The 15,997-nt window shown below is 34.1% G+C and overlaps 1 pseudogene; it reads left to right on the forward strand.

Moving 5' to 3' along the window:
- The first annotated feature begins 10,747 nt into the window (after positions 1-10,747).
- On the forward strand, positions 10,748-13,141 carry LOC148213244 (FT-interacting protein 3 pseudogene; annotated as a pseudogene).
- Positions 13,142-15,997: the final 2,856 nt, after the last annotated feature.

Consider the following 15,997-nt stretch of genomic DNA (forward strand, 5'->3'; position numbering starts at 1 on the left):
GTTAGAGAAATTTGACACCGGCAATTTTTATAGTGGTTCGCACAACTGTCCTACTCCACTTCCCAAGCACCTCTTGGGTTGTAAATTGAAATTCTGACTCTTTCCACGGTAGGAATCAAACCGATACACTGCTCTTCACACAAGAGCAAGACGATCCTCTCCACGTGAGGATCACAACCGTTACAATGAGTTGAAGATTTTTAAACACACACTTACAAACTCTCAAATAGAGTAATATACAAATTTGAGCTCACAAAAATTTCAATCCTCACAACAATAAAATTTCTCTCACAAATAAGATAGAAAGAAAAATTGAGAACTTGGAGAAATTAGCAAAATGCGAATTTTGAAGTTATGGAGTGTTGAGAATAAGAGAATTGTTGTGTAATTTTGAGAAGTTTAGTTTAAATAGAGGGGAATAAAATGGTAAAAAATCAAGTTTAATTTTAAACCATTAGATCTTAATCATTAAGAAGGAACGGTTAGATAATTTTGAAAAAAAATAAATTAAGAATAATATATATATATATATATATATATTATATAAAAGATATGCGACAAGTTATTTTAATCTTTTTTTTAAACAAAGTTACCGTCGGTAACTTTTGATTTTTTTTTAATTTTTTTTTTTGATTTTTTTTAATCTTTTTCTTTTCTTTTTCAATATATATATATATCTTTAAAAAGAAGTTTGTCACTGTCAGCATCGGGTATTTTTCCTTCCAATTTGTTTCGATCGTAACTTCTCCGTTTGAGCTCCGATTTGGATGATCTAACAGTAGTTTGAATCATTGTAACCGCTCTACACTGTGGACACTTTAAAATACAAAAAATGTCAATAAATAAAATTAAGTTTGTTATCATCAAAACATTAATTAATTAATTAATTAAAATTATTAATTTGAGATTAAGGCCAAAAAGCCAACAACATTTTTGACAAGAAGGATTTTTTCTCTATCAAAAGTACTTATAAGCTCTATATGCAAACATAATCTTATAAATGAATCTAATAGTAGTGTGGCAACTCAACATTCCCTTTAAGATAAAAATTTTGTTTGGAGGATTATTCACATTTTTCTTCCTATTATGTTTAATCTCCAAAATAGAGGAATGGAAGTCTTACCTCTCTACACTTGCTGCCATAGGAAGGTCAAACCATAATCCACACTCTCCTCTTCCACTGTCAGAGAGCAAAATGAACCTGACCATTGGTATTCCCTTTGGCTTACTCTCCCCTGGATCTGCATGTCTCGTTCTCCAACCTGTGGGAGAATTTTGTGAGTTGTCTTAGTAAACCAGATTTGGAAATTGTTGGAGAAACTTGCTTGTTAACCAAGATAAATCAATACATGATGTGGACGTTCGTAGTGCTTGGATTCTAGCGTATGTTGACTCGTTCAGGGTGCAAATGTGCGGCAACCAGCAAAGCCTCCAACGGGTCAACAACGGGCGGACTCAAACTTGGGCTGCCCTCCTTCGGGTTGGTTAAAATTTAACTCGTATGCAACCTGTTGCATGCGAAGCGGATCAACTGCAAAATCACACTTTACACCTATTACTTACCCTCCTCTTGAAGTAGAAATTTTAGCTATCCTCGATCAAGGAATCAGGTTTGCGCATGCCACCTCTTGCCGTCACCTCCTGTTGAATCGGATTCCCTCGGTGCAATTGCTCTAATCAATGGTGAATGTGTAACTTTGGGTTAATAAACGATCCCTAATTCACGACATGCCGCATTTGACCCACCTTTTTTATTCAATTTAATTAAATCTCAAACCACTTCTTGTTGGCTTTTTAATCTTCCTTTTTGGCTTAGAAGCCTTGTTGGGATGTCGCTGACATTTCTCCTTAATCAAAGTATCATTTTCTTTAAAAAAAAAAACCGAATTATACATAGATTACCTAAAAAAATTAAATAAAATTTAAATTAGGTTGAATAAGAATCATTTTGAAGTTTTAACTATTAAAATTCAAACGAAAATGTAAAATTCTAAATAGTATGACTCACATGCTTTTAATTTTGTCTTAGTGTTGCAAAATGTACAATCCCGCATAAAATATGGTTTTTACAAAACTTAAACTATGCGATTTATATTTTTTTTAGTACAACATGTTGGGGAGGGATTTGAACTCACAACCTCTTGATTGGAGGTATGCAATTTATACTCAAACAAAAATTTCATTTAAAAAATTATGTCATTTTTTATTAATGTATTATTTAAAAAATTAAATAATTTGTACACTCAGATATTTAACTCAAATAGTATAGTGATTAATGTATTATTTTATTTTGCAAGAGTTAAATCGATGTACCAATTATCAAGAATATAACCACTCTTTCGTTTGGAGAAACGTCAACGAAAGTTCGAGACAATGTCCTCTACTGAAGGTAAAAAAATGTGCTACAAATAATTTACGTTAAAATTAAACATTTCCTAATATTTTTTTCAAAATTTTAATTTCCAGATTATACCAAAGATCAACGAAGAAAGAAAAACAAAACATACGAAAAATTAACCGATGATAAGAGAAGAACAAAAATTCAAATGTGATATCAAGAAGGAAAGGCTAAGTGGTGAAAGTAGTTGTAGGAATAAGAAGACAGAAACTTATTCCTTATTACGACCAACAATGCACAGATGAACAATCAGGTTTGTACATGATTTGTATTTCTTAATCTAAGGGAGTACTATTAATTTTAATATTTAATTTGAATATATGTTTCTTATAGGTCAAATTTCATACTATCTGTTATGCTCAACATGGCAGGAGTTAAAGAAACCAACATATTGTGTTTTACTGTGATGCAGAGAAATTTGAACATGAACTACTACCCTCTTTTTGTTGCTCTATTGGGAAAGTGTAATTGGTTGAGATCAATGTTTCCAAAGAACTATAATCACTATTTACTTCTAAAACAAAAGAAGCACAAATGTTTTGTAAGAATATTAGAGCCTGTAATTGTATTTTTGCATTCAAATATGTGTTTGGTGTTAAATTAGATAAGGAAATAGCTTTTTCAAAACAAGGTTTTTTATAGTTTTGGGGCATAAGAACAAATATATCATGAACTACCTCCTCTAATACCCAAAGATGATCCATAATACTTTCAGTTATATTTTTTATAAAACGGCAAATGAACTTCAAAATAGAATAAACGTATTAGAAGAGACGCAATTGGACGAAAGTATTATGGAAAAGTTGATCGATATATTGAGAGGAAACCCGTATGCTAAATTCTTGAGAAGGTTAAAAGACATGTCATCTTTCTATAATCTATAAATTCGAATTGAAAGTAATATAAATTTAGATCAGCAAGTGTATAATACACTAACAATTGATCAAGTTGCTGCAATATGGATTGAAGGAAATGATACTAACGTACCATTTGAGAGAGACGTTATTGTACACCACATTTGGGAGATAAGCAAAGAGTGAAACACTACTTTAGTTGTTATGATTTTTTACAATATACTCTACTATTTCCTATTGGAGAAATGAGAGGCAACAAAATTGGTAGAGAATAGTACTACCTGCTTCTTCTTTCATTGGAGGGCTAAGAGATATGCAGCGTTGGTACTTAGATGCTATGACCATAGTGCAAAGATTTGGAAGCCATATTGTTTTATAACACAATGACGTGCAACTTTGAGTGGAAAGAGATTAAGGATGAATTGAAATATGGACACATTCTCGAGATAGGCAAGATTTGACTTCAAGAATATTTTGTAGTAAACTACAAGATATGAAAGACCAAATATTAAAAAAGAAAATATTTGTAATGTTGTAGCTTATGTATATGTTATTGAATTTCAAAAGGAGACTACCACATGCACATATGTTGATCATCTAAGACAAACCTTTAAGATTACAAATCTAGACTATGATAAATATTTCAGTGCTGAATTACCAGATAAAGAAAAGTTTCAATCATTATATGAAGCAGTCGTTAACATACATATGTTACATGGACTTCTTGGAGAAGCAAACAAGAAAAACACATGTATGATAAATGGAAAATGTTTAAATTCTATTATCCAAGAGATTTTTCTTCAAAGACGATGCAAGGAAAAAAATAATATCCCATATACAGAAGAAGAAACGATGACACTTAGGTTAGTTTTTTAAAACCTTTTTTTATTATGTTTTTTACTTTGTTATTATTTTCATTATTCAAATCATGATGATTCTATTACATTTAATTACCAAATAATTATAAACATATCATGTAGCTTGTTATTTAATTAACTTTTGTTTGTTGGGTTGAAAGTCAAAGTAGGAAAGACGGTATTAGATAATATGGTGCTGCCTTACGATCAATATTTGTTGTCAATATATAATTGTCATATCAATGTGAGATATGTTCTGGCTTGAATGCTTTTAGTATAGTATATTTACAAAGGACAATAAAGCCTTTGTTGATATCATATGACGATGATAATATAATTTTCAATGAAAGAGTTTTCCAAGATGCAAATGAGCCTCAGCACAAGAATTAATATGGAGAACTTTTGAATTTAAGCTATGGGATATATCCAACATTCGTAAACTTATGTTACAAAGTCCTAACCAACAACCAGTTCATTTTGGGATAATAGAACTTGCAAGTTGTTCTAAACCAAGATCTGTCTAAAAACAATGTTATATCTAGTTTTTTGAAATGTGCAAAACATGTGAAGATGCAAAAAAAAAAATTGTAGAGAATTTTCCAATACTTATGTTTGGAATAATAGTAAAAACTTGGTCTTTAAGAAAAAAGGGAGACGTGATCTCTAGAGTAAATGATGTCAATCCAATAGGAGGTGAACCATACTATTTGAGATTGCTATTGAAAGTTAAAGGACTAATATCATGTGATGATTTGTTTATTGTAGATGGAATACAATATTCATCTTTTAAGGTAGTAGCACAAAACGAGGATTGCTTGAATTTGATAATAGTATCATAGAATGTTTGGATGAAGCATCCACATTTCAGATGTCACATGCATTTAGAAAACTTTTTGCCACCTATTACATTTTGAACCTACAGAAGTTAAGAAAATTATGGGATATATACTTTGAAACATGTCAGAAACTACAATAAAATTGGATGACACTACTGTAGAATTTCTAACCCAGCTTACTTTGAAAGGATTTGCAAGTGTTTCTGAGACCCATAGGAAAATATTAGTGCTTATGACTTGCAAGCTAAAAATCTAACTCATTTTGAAGTAAGTTCAAGGAGTACAAAAGAAATACTCGATGAAGAATCTATAAATGTCTCAAAGGAGGATATTGACATTGTTTCAAAGTTGAACGGATAACAAAGTTGCTTATATAAGATATTGGAAAGAGTAACAAGTAATAAAATGGGTGTATGATTTGTTGATGGCCCATTAGGGATTGGAAAAACATTTTTGTATTGTTGCATTACTTGCAACAATAAGTCACAAAGGACTACTGGCACTTGCAACTGCTACTTCAGTTTGCTGCAATAATACCAGGAGATCGAACAACTCATTCACGATTCAACATACTATTGCAGACTACCAAATCTTCTATGTGTGCCATATCAAAACAAAGTAGTAAAACGAAATTACTAAGAGGACAATAATTATTGATAGAGGATGCAACCAATGACAAGGAGATTTGTAATTGAAATAGTTGATAGAACATTTCGAGATATTATGGATAGTCTCGAACCATTTGGTGAAAAGTTTTTTTTGTGTTTGGATGACTTTCGCCAGGTACTCCTTTGGTACCACAGACTACAGACAACGAACAATTAGTCTTAGTGTTTGGTTTGTAAGGTGATTGCAAAAAAAGTCCGACATTGTCTAGAAAGGGACTGATCATGGGTATATAAGAGAGACAATTATCTCCATTTGGTATGAGCCCTTTTTGGTGAACCAAAAGCAAATCTATGAGGGTTATTGATAAGCCTTGATTAAAGCTAAAAAAGGGTAGGTTTGCATGCTTAAGTAACTTATTTTGGGATGAAAATGTTGTTCATGCATATAATTTAGGAAAAATGTGCATAATTTGTGATTACGGACTTTTGAATTCAGTTATAGGTAAATGAAGGCTAATTTGTGTAAATATGCTTATTTTGTAGAGGAAAATGAAGATTTATGATCACAATGCGTCAGGCACATTGCAAGGCCAGAATTTCTAACTTACTAGAGGAATGAGCCAGCCAAGTTACTTTGAAAGTTCCAGCTTCACATGCTTCCATCCGCCACATTCGATGCCTAGATTGTCGAAACGGGAATAACCACTTTTGACCAAGTATTGGCCACATTTGTTTTACTCCTAATATCTCTACAACAACAAGTGGTGCCAACTTCCCTTGAATTTCTCAAATCTTGTTACTACTCCATGGCCTATAAAAGAGCCTCCAAGCAATCACTTCTACACATCTCATTTCCATGCTTTTGTTTCCTTTCTACTTTAGTTTTGTTAGTTTTTTTTTTAAAGTTTTGTTTTCAATTATTTTTCTACAATTACTCTTGTTTATTTTATTGCAATTCCATTTGTTCCATTTGTACTTTTTTTCCAATTCTAATTAAAATGCTTTCTTTTGTTATCTTCTCTTGTGTTTTAATTTCTTTCAATTCCATGAGTAGGTAAATTGTTTCTTCAACCTCTCTACGAATGCTTTAGTTCTTATCACTATAAATTACATCTATCGAGCACGACGTATTATGCTCTCTTTGCTTATCTTGATTGATATAATTTATCTAGTTGATTTTTCTTGTTGGCCACTTGTTTAATCACACTAGTTTGAATTTAATTCTGAGAAGGTTAGACTCAAACGGATCTCATCAAGGTAAAACGGGAAGTTACTTAGAAATAAAACTAAAACAAGATCCTAGACATAGGCTCTCTTACCCGTTAAACGTAAGTTGGCACTTGATTCATTTAGGATTCTAGAGTTGCATAGACATATGTAAACACTACCTAAGCTCTTAAACAAACCAAAAGCGGTATGGAATAGGATTTGAACAAGTTTGCATAAATTGAGTGTAATTACGGGCACATTTGGTAGGTGTAATTCATCATTTTAGAACAAAACAGTAGTAGGGGGTTTGGCCTTTTAAATTCTATTATTTTCGTGTGTTTTTTCGTGTTCCCAACAATTCCACCAATTTTTATTCCCAAACTCGATTGCTCATTCAAGCAATTTACAAAATCAATTTTAAAAGAAAACTAGTCCCTTGTGGAGACGAACTTGGATATTTTTCCAGATTATTACTTGTGACAGTGTGCACTTGCACTTATCCTCTCTATTAAGCAGAGGCGCAACAGTTATGCCCAAGGCGGACAATCATCACATTGTGGAGATACGTGGGGTACGAGGGGTACCGTTGTCACTGACAAGTAGTATCAGAGCCATGGTCTGAACCTAGCTGTATCAGTGAATTCTCGAGTGCTGAATAAAGAAGTGATGAACCTTAGAAGGTGTGGTCATGGTGTAATCCGTGGTGTGCTCTATCAAGGTGTGCCTAGAGCCTTGGATAAGAGCAATCTCTTGTTCAGGTCCGAGAGTAGACGGATAAGTGACTACTTGAGGGGAGGCTCGGGTGGTATTTTATTCGAGGGGAGGATTGTTGGGTTTCACATTGGCTAGGAAAGGGAATGATCATAGGTATTAAGAGAGGACAATTATGTCCATTGATATGAGACCTTTTGAGTGAAACCAAAAGCAAATCCGTGAGGGTTATGCCCCAAATCGGACAATATCATACCATTGTGGAGATACATGGGGTACGAGGGGTACCATTGTCCTTGACACTTAGCTCTGTAAAGTCATGTCTTTGAAAAATTATGGAAAAGCTTAAATTAACAACAAACATGACAACCATCTCTGATAAAAGTTTGCAAATTTTCCGTTGTGAGCTGGTAATGGGGAAGAAAAAACCATAGAAAATGATCTCATTTCCCTTCCAGATCAACTGCTCATTCAGTACGAAAAAGAAACAGATTCTGAAAACTATTTTTATTGAAAGCATCTTTCATAATTTGAAAGAGAATGCTGAAAGTTCAGAATATATAACAAGTCGAGAAATTCTAGCCGCAAAAAATGAATATGTCGACCATATTTCTAGGAGAATCAATAGTTTTTGTGAGTTTCAATGAAGCGATTGATTACTCAAATAATTAATATCAAGAAGAGTTTTCTTAATACATTGCTTCCGAGTGGAATTCCTCCTTACAATTTAATTCTTAAGAAGGATTTGCCGAATTATAATTATGAGAAATTTAGATCCAACTAATGTTGTGCAATGGGACAAAAGTCGGTAAAGACTTTGACAATTATGTTATACATGCAGAAATTTATATTGGTCAGCATCTCGAAAGCAAGTTTGTCCCTTTTGAATTCCTCTGAGCCCAGCAAATGATGAAGGTTATCTAGTAAAGTTCAAAAGGAAGCAATTTCCAATAAGCTTTTATTTTTTCAATGACGATAAATACCACAATGCCAAACTATAACCACAAGTTGATGTATATTTACCAGAACATGTTTTCTTTCATAGACAACTATACGTGTATTCGTCAAATCAGATTCACCTATAAAGAACAAATACAACATTTACAAAAAAAAAAAATTGTTACAAATAAGTACTTCTACGATAAGATATTATGAACGATGATGGAAATTCATGAGCATACATAAATTTTTTAATTTCTAAATTTTACTTTACTTCTAATATAGTGAAAGAGAATTATTAGACGTGGAAGGATATGAGCTTCTTCAAAACATATAAACGTATGCAACATAATAGTATGTTTGTTACTGGAGCCCCCGCGATTCAAGAACTAAGATGGAACATGGAACGGGTTGAATAAATATCAACTTCCACTGCCTACTTAATAACTATATATGTTTTTGACCTATTTTTTGAACTTTTATTTTCATGGATGGAATTGATTTCTAAAAACTTTTTATTTCGTTGAATTCCTTACTACATTTTTTTAGGTTTATTCTTATATTAAAATATCATATAACACCATCCTTCTATTGCATTGGAAGTATAGAATGGAATGAAATCAACGTTGAAGTTGGAGCCAATGAACTACAGTTTGTGTGAGAGACCATATTTATTGTCTCTCTTTGATAGCTAATATATATGGATGGATCTAAAGTATGCTACTTCACGCCTCACTACATTTATTGACTATTGGATTATAAATATGTAATTGTAATTTATATTCTTCTCTTATTCATTGTTTAATAGAAATTATTTATATAATATATTCATTTTATTCCATGGTTTAAGCCACGTGGAACGTATCGAAATCTAGTTGTTTAAAATGTTTCAATTTAGACCATTATATTTTAACTATTTTTAATTATACCATTTTTTTTTTGTGAATGTTAAAATCAAGTGATAATAATAAACCTTTGATATTAAGTGAATTGACAAAAATTTAGAAGAGAAATTAGGTCCATTAGAAGAAAATTTATAATTCATCCTCCAATTTTTTAAGAGGTTGGCATCAAATTTTCTTCTCTTGAGTGCTGTGATTTATCATCTAAATTTCTATTAATGTATCAAGTATACCATGTCATAGTAAGTTTATCATAAGCGATATTTGGAATTCACCAACTAATAAGAGTATATAAAATATAAATGAGCTTTGTTGAAATTTGTAAGTTTTGGTGGAGTTATTTAATTCGATTTTGTACATTAATCAAATTTAATTGTGCAAACTTGATTTGCATTAAATTATAAATTTTTTTTTTACTTTATTCTATTTTACTAAGGTGAGTGGGTGATTGTACTAAAAAAAAATTTAGTGGGTGATTTAGAGAATATTGTAATAGAGGGCAAAAATTACCTCACTAACCTAATTTAAGGTTTCTTTTCCAATCTAATAATCTAATAAAATTAAAAGTTTTAAGATAGAAATTGAAGGTTCAGTTTAAATTACAAAATTAATGTTCAGGTTGCACACGTGCGAGTGGGCCCCAAAGGGCCGACATCACACTCCAACTACACTTCCGACGCTCCCTCCACATGTTTTCCCTCTCTGAATAAACAGAAAAAAATTTTATAAAAAAATTTAAAAGAAAAATGGAAAATCCAATAAAGTTCACTTCGTATATACTTCTCATCGGAAACCAAAAAACCCACTTCTCTCTCTCTCTAAAACCGAAGCCCATCTCTCCATTTTCCTCTCTCATGGGTTTCCTTTTTCTTCCTCTTTTCAGCAATGCCATGGAAGATCACCACTGCTGCCGGTCGGTACCTTTAACTTTTCTATTTTTCCTGTTTGGTTCCCTGGAAAATGAGGGAAATCTGGCATTTTCCTCGGCAACCAAACAGCAAACAATGTGGCGGATTACTTTTTTGTTTCTTTGGATCTACGGCTCTTCATCAAACTCACTTCTTCTGCATTTCTTTCTTCTTTTCCCATTTCTCTGCAGCGCCTGAGAACTTTCCAGATCTGAAGCTTTCAAGACTTGCCGGAATTTTTTCTTCTCCTCCCTCATTTTTGCTTTCAGGTGGAACTCACGCACCCTTGAACTCTTTTTTTTTCTATGTTTTTTATTTTTTTTTTAGTTTTCTATTTTCTAGTCGAGAACTGTTCGTACGACGTCGTTTTGGGTTCTGCAAGCCGTATTACAATGGAGAGATTTTTTGAATTTTTTCTTCCGATTTTTCCGGCAACCGCTTGACTCTGACTCTGTTATCCGATGTTCGGCTCTTCAAGAGGGAAATTTTGAATTTTGAGCTTGTGTTTGGGTTTTATTTTTTTAGGTCTGTTTGAGAAAAATTGCATTCAAAAAGTGTGAAGATGATGCAGAAGCCTCCACCAGAGGATTTCTTACTGAAAGAGACCAATCCCCATCTGGGCGGGGAAGGTCACTGGCGACAAACTAGCCAGCACCTATGACCTCGTTGAGCAAATGTATTACCTCTACGTTCGGGTCGTCAAGGCGAAGACTTGCCCGGGAAGATGTCACCGGGAGCTGCGACCCCTACGTCGAGGTTAAGCTTGGAAACTACAAGGTACCACTCGCCATTTCGAGAAGAAGTCGAATCCCGAATGGAATCAGGTGTTTGCCTTTTCGAAGGATCGGATTCAGGCTTCGGTTCTTGAGGTGATTGTGAAGGATAAGGATTTTGTGAAGGATGACTTCATGGGGAGGGTTCTTTTCGACATGAATGAGGTCCCGAGAAGGGTACCGCCCGATAGTCCCCTGGCGCCGCAATGGTATCGGTTGGATGATAGGAAGGGGGACAAGGTGAAAGGAGAGCTGATGTTGGCTGTTTGGATGGGAACGCAGGCAGATGAAGCATTTTCCGAGGCTTGGAATTCGGATGCTGCAACCGTGAGCGGAGCTGATGGATCGCGAATATTCGGTCGAAGGTGTATCTTTCCGCTAAGCTTTGGTACTTGAGGGTGAATATTATTGAAGCTCAGGATCTGCAGCCGAGTGATAAGGGTCGTTATCCGGAGGTTTTTGTGAAGGCTATACTTGGAAATCAGGCTTTTGAGAACTAGAATTTCGCAGTCTAGAACTATCAATCCAATGTGGAATGAGGATTTGATGTTTGTTGCGGCCGAACCATTTGAAGAGCCTTTGATACTAAGTGTGGAAGACCGAGTTGCACCGAACAAGGATGAGGTTTTGGGACGGTGTGCAATCCCGCTGCAGTATGTCGATAGGAGATTGGACCATAGACCTGTGAACACAAAGTGGTTCAATCTTGAGAAACACGTTGTTGTTGTTGAAGGGGAGAAAGAAGGAAAATCAAGTTCTCTAGTAGGATTCACATGAGGATTTGTTGGAAGGTGGCTACCATGTTTTGGATGAATCGACACATACAGTAGCGATCTCCGACCGACCGCAAAACAACTGTGGAAGAACCACATTGGGGTGTTAGAATTGGGGATTCTGAATGCTCAGGGGCTAATGCCAATGAAGACGAAAGATGGCGAGGAACGACCGATGCGTACTGTGTGGCGAAATACGGGCAGAAGTGGGTTCGAACGAGGACGATCATCGACAGTTTTCATGCCCAAGTGGAATGAGCAGTACACTTGGAGGTTTTTGACCCCTGCACTGTCATCACAATTGGGGTTTTCGACAACTGCCATCTGCACGGCGGGGATAAGGCTGGAGCAGCGAAAGATGCACGGATAGGGAAGGTAAGAATTCGCCTTTCTACGCTCGAAACTGATCGAGTTTACACACATTCATATCCTCTGCTGGTTCTGCACTCAAGTGGGGTGAAGAAGATGGGTGAGATTCATTTGGCTGTGAGATTTACTTGCTCTTCTTTGCTAAACATGCTGCACATGTACTCACATCCCCTCCTCCCCAAAATGCACTATCTTCACCCATTGACTGTTAGCCAACTCGATAGCCTACGGCACCAGGCGACTCAGATCGTCTCGATGAGGCTGAACCGTGCCGAGCCCCCGCTGCGAAAAGAGGTCGTCGAGTATATGCTCGACGTAGGCTCCCACATGTGGAGTATGAGGAGAAGCAAGGGCGAATTTCTTCAGAATCATGGGAGTTTTCAGTGGCTTGATTGCAGTTGGGAAATGGTTTGATCAGATTTGCAATTGGAGAAACCCAATTACAACTGTTCTAATTCACATCTTGTTCATCATCCTTGTCATGTACCCTGAGCTCATTCTTCCCACAATTTTCTCTACCCTGTTCCTAATTGGAGTTTGGCATTATAGATGGAGGCCAAGGCACCCTCCTCACATGGACACCCGCCTCTCCCACGCCGACTCCGCTCACCCCGACGAGCTCGACGAGGAGTTCGACACGTTTTCCCACTTCCCGACCCGCTGACATCGTGAGGATGAGGTACGATCGGCTGAGGAGCATTGCCGGGAGGATCCAGACTGTAGTCGGGGACCTCGCGACGCAGGGCGAGAGGCTGCAGTCTCTACTCAGTTGGCGCGACCCGAGAGCTTCAGCATTGTTTGTGATCTTCTGCCTGGTTTTCTGCCATTGTTCTGTATGTTACGACGCCGTTCCAAGTTGTGGCACTTCTCTCTGGGATCTACGTGCTGAGACATCCGAGGTTTCGGTACAAGCTCCCATCCGTGCCGCTCAACTTCTTCCGGAGGTTGCCGGCGAGAACGGACTGCATGCTATGAGGATCAACTGAAGTTTTCTTGGTAAAAATGAGGGGCAAAACACATAAGAAGCTTTTGTTTGCTGGTTTTATCATATATTTGTTTAGGGCAAATTTGGGGCATTCAGAGTTTAAATCTTTATGATGGCCTTCCCCAGAAGGTGAAAGCAGTTTTTATTTATGGATTTATGTTATGTTAATTATCTTTCAAATATATTTCTTGGCATTAAGTTTCTGAGATTCTCTTTTCTCTTTCTTTTTTCAGTTTAGATTATGACTAGAATTCTATTGAGACTGCCCATTTTGTGGACCTTCAATTTTTTTGTGGTGTTTGGACTTTTGCATTTAATCTATTTTGTACATAATGGGAAAAAAAATTAACTATAAATTGCCTAAGGATGATTTAGCAATTTCATATTGTTATTTCATCTATGTTCACTTTGATAGTTTTAACTCATTTTTACTTTGATATGTTTAATTCTTATTTTTAGTTTCTGAACTTCCAAATTATTTATCCATTCTATGTGTGGAGTAGGAACTCGAATCACGGGAATCACGACCTTTTATGCCCACGACCTTTTAGTCAGACATAAACTATGCTTAGGTGGTAAATATTTATCCACGACCTTTTAGTCAGACATAAACTATGCTTAGGTGGGTAAATATTTATCCATTCAATGCGAATGTTGTAGCATTCACCTTCCTCCTTATGTCCTTGCAAATTAGTTACAAATAAATTTCATTTTTAAGTCATTACATATCAATTAGTTAAAAAAATGTTTAAATAATTTTGTGGTCTATGTAATTTTTACTTTGGTTAATTTTGATCTCTATATTTCTTAAAATTTATTTTAGTCTATATATTTTCAATTTTTGTCATTTTAGTCCATATACTTTTACAATGTTCATTTTGTTTCTCGTACAATTTTGGTTCATTCATTTTGATTAAAATTTTAGCACAACGCTTCACTCACCCATAAATTTATATTAAAGAGTTTCTATTGTATATATTAAAATTTTGTTAAATAAATATTAAAATAATCATTTTTCAAAAATATAAAAACTAAAATAGATGTTTTGAAAGCATAGGGATTAAAATTTTATTTTAAAAATATATAAACTAAAATGAACAAATGATGAAAGTATATAGAACAAAATAATATCATTATTGTTATTTTGCTATTACTGCTTCATTTTCCCTTTATTCTTGTTAGTGTAGGCAATAATTTGGTTCATATAAATATATGTTTTTTTAGATATAATATGGTTCATATTTGAAACATAATACTTGTCTGATCACTTAATATCTCTCAAGATATAATATATATATATATATATATATATATATATATATATATATGTCACATCTAATACTTCCAAGCCAAAATGTTAATATATATATATATATATATATATGTCACATCTAATACTTCCAAGCCAAAATGTTAATACAATAGAGTATAAATCATGAGGTCAACAAGAGCATATTCTAATGCGATAAGACATATATATTCAATTACGAGGTTAATGGTTCGAATTCTCACCCCACATTACTTAAAAAATAAAAAATAAAAAAATATTAAAATCAAATCATGACATTTCTTATAAAGAAAGAAGAATATAGGCAAAATATACCAAATCATTTTTAATCATTTATTTAATTCTCAATTTAGTCTTTAATCTTTAATCTTTTGAAAATTCTTAATTTTACATTATTGAAAATTCTCAATCAAGTCTTGAAAATGAAATTATTGTTTTATTACCTAATTGGATGCGTGAATATGTCACTTGGACATGCTACTTAGAAGAAATAGACCTTATTAAAGGATGGATAAGATTTTTCCGATGAACACTTTGAATTTTATGCGTAAATAACATTAGAGTTAACGTATTCCAATATGATAAAACATTAATTGAACGATGATGAATCGAACTTTTGATCAATAATTAGAACCTAATTTCAAGTGATGTGGAATACTTTTAATTAGTTGGAATAAAATAAAATAAATGACATTATAAGATCTCATTGTTCTGCAATTCAAATAATATTTGAATCAAGTTATGTTGAACAGAGTTTATTTATTATTATTTTTTGTAGAGTACCTTATTCATTTTTCTTAATTATTAAAGATAAAATTTTTAATTATTAAATATCAATTAATAATTATCTTTAAAAAAACGAAGAACCATATAGTATATATAGCCAATAAAATAAATATAAAAGGACCCAAATAATATAATAAATAATAAGAGCACTTCAATTTGCAATTATTACAAAAAGAAGAAGGGAAAAAAACGTACGATTTAAATTTGTATTTTTTATTTTTCCAACACACCTACCAAATTCTCTGCTGTCAATTCCTAAAAAGCGAAGCGACCTTTAGTATCTTTTTAGAGTGAAAAGGACCGACCTTCCATTCATTTTCAGCCTATGCATTCTTTACTCTTGGATGCTATCTACTCTTGAAAATAAAGGAAGAGAGATAAAAGATTGTTTTAAATCTGGATATCGTGTGTTGGAGGTAGATTTCAGCATACACGTGGTAGAAGACGAGTGGATGTGGAAGATGACACATGATTCATAAATCGTGCAAAGGATTAATCCAAGTATATTCGTCTCGACTCATCCGTTTAATCGAGTCGAACTCGATCGGTAGCCGAGTCGAACAAGTCTGTTCACAATTGCGTTCCCACATCTTTGGTCTAGCCGATTAAGCTTATCTAAGCTCGGCCCCATCTCCAACAAACTCCACGACAATATGTCTCATTTCACGGTAATCTTAAAGAGTCATTGAGGTATTGTTGAGAACACTGTCGGGGTCCTGTCTATAAATAGAATCATTCTGTTCATTTGGAGGTACGTGAACATTTCTATTCTCTCTAGTGGCATCGGAGTGCTCACTCTGT

Source organism: Momordica charantia (genome assembly GCF_013281855.1).
Source record: "Momordica charantia cultivar OHB3-1 chromosome 1 unlocalized genomic scaffold, Mcharantia_2.0 BLBB01000001.1, whole genome shotgun sequence".
Classification (NCBI taxonomy): domain Eukaryota; kingdom Viridiplantae; phylum Streptophyta; class Magnoliopsida; order Cucurbitales; family Cucurbitaceae; genus Momordica; species Momordica charantia.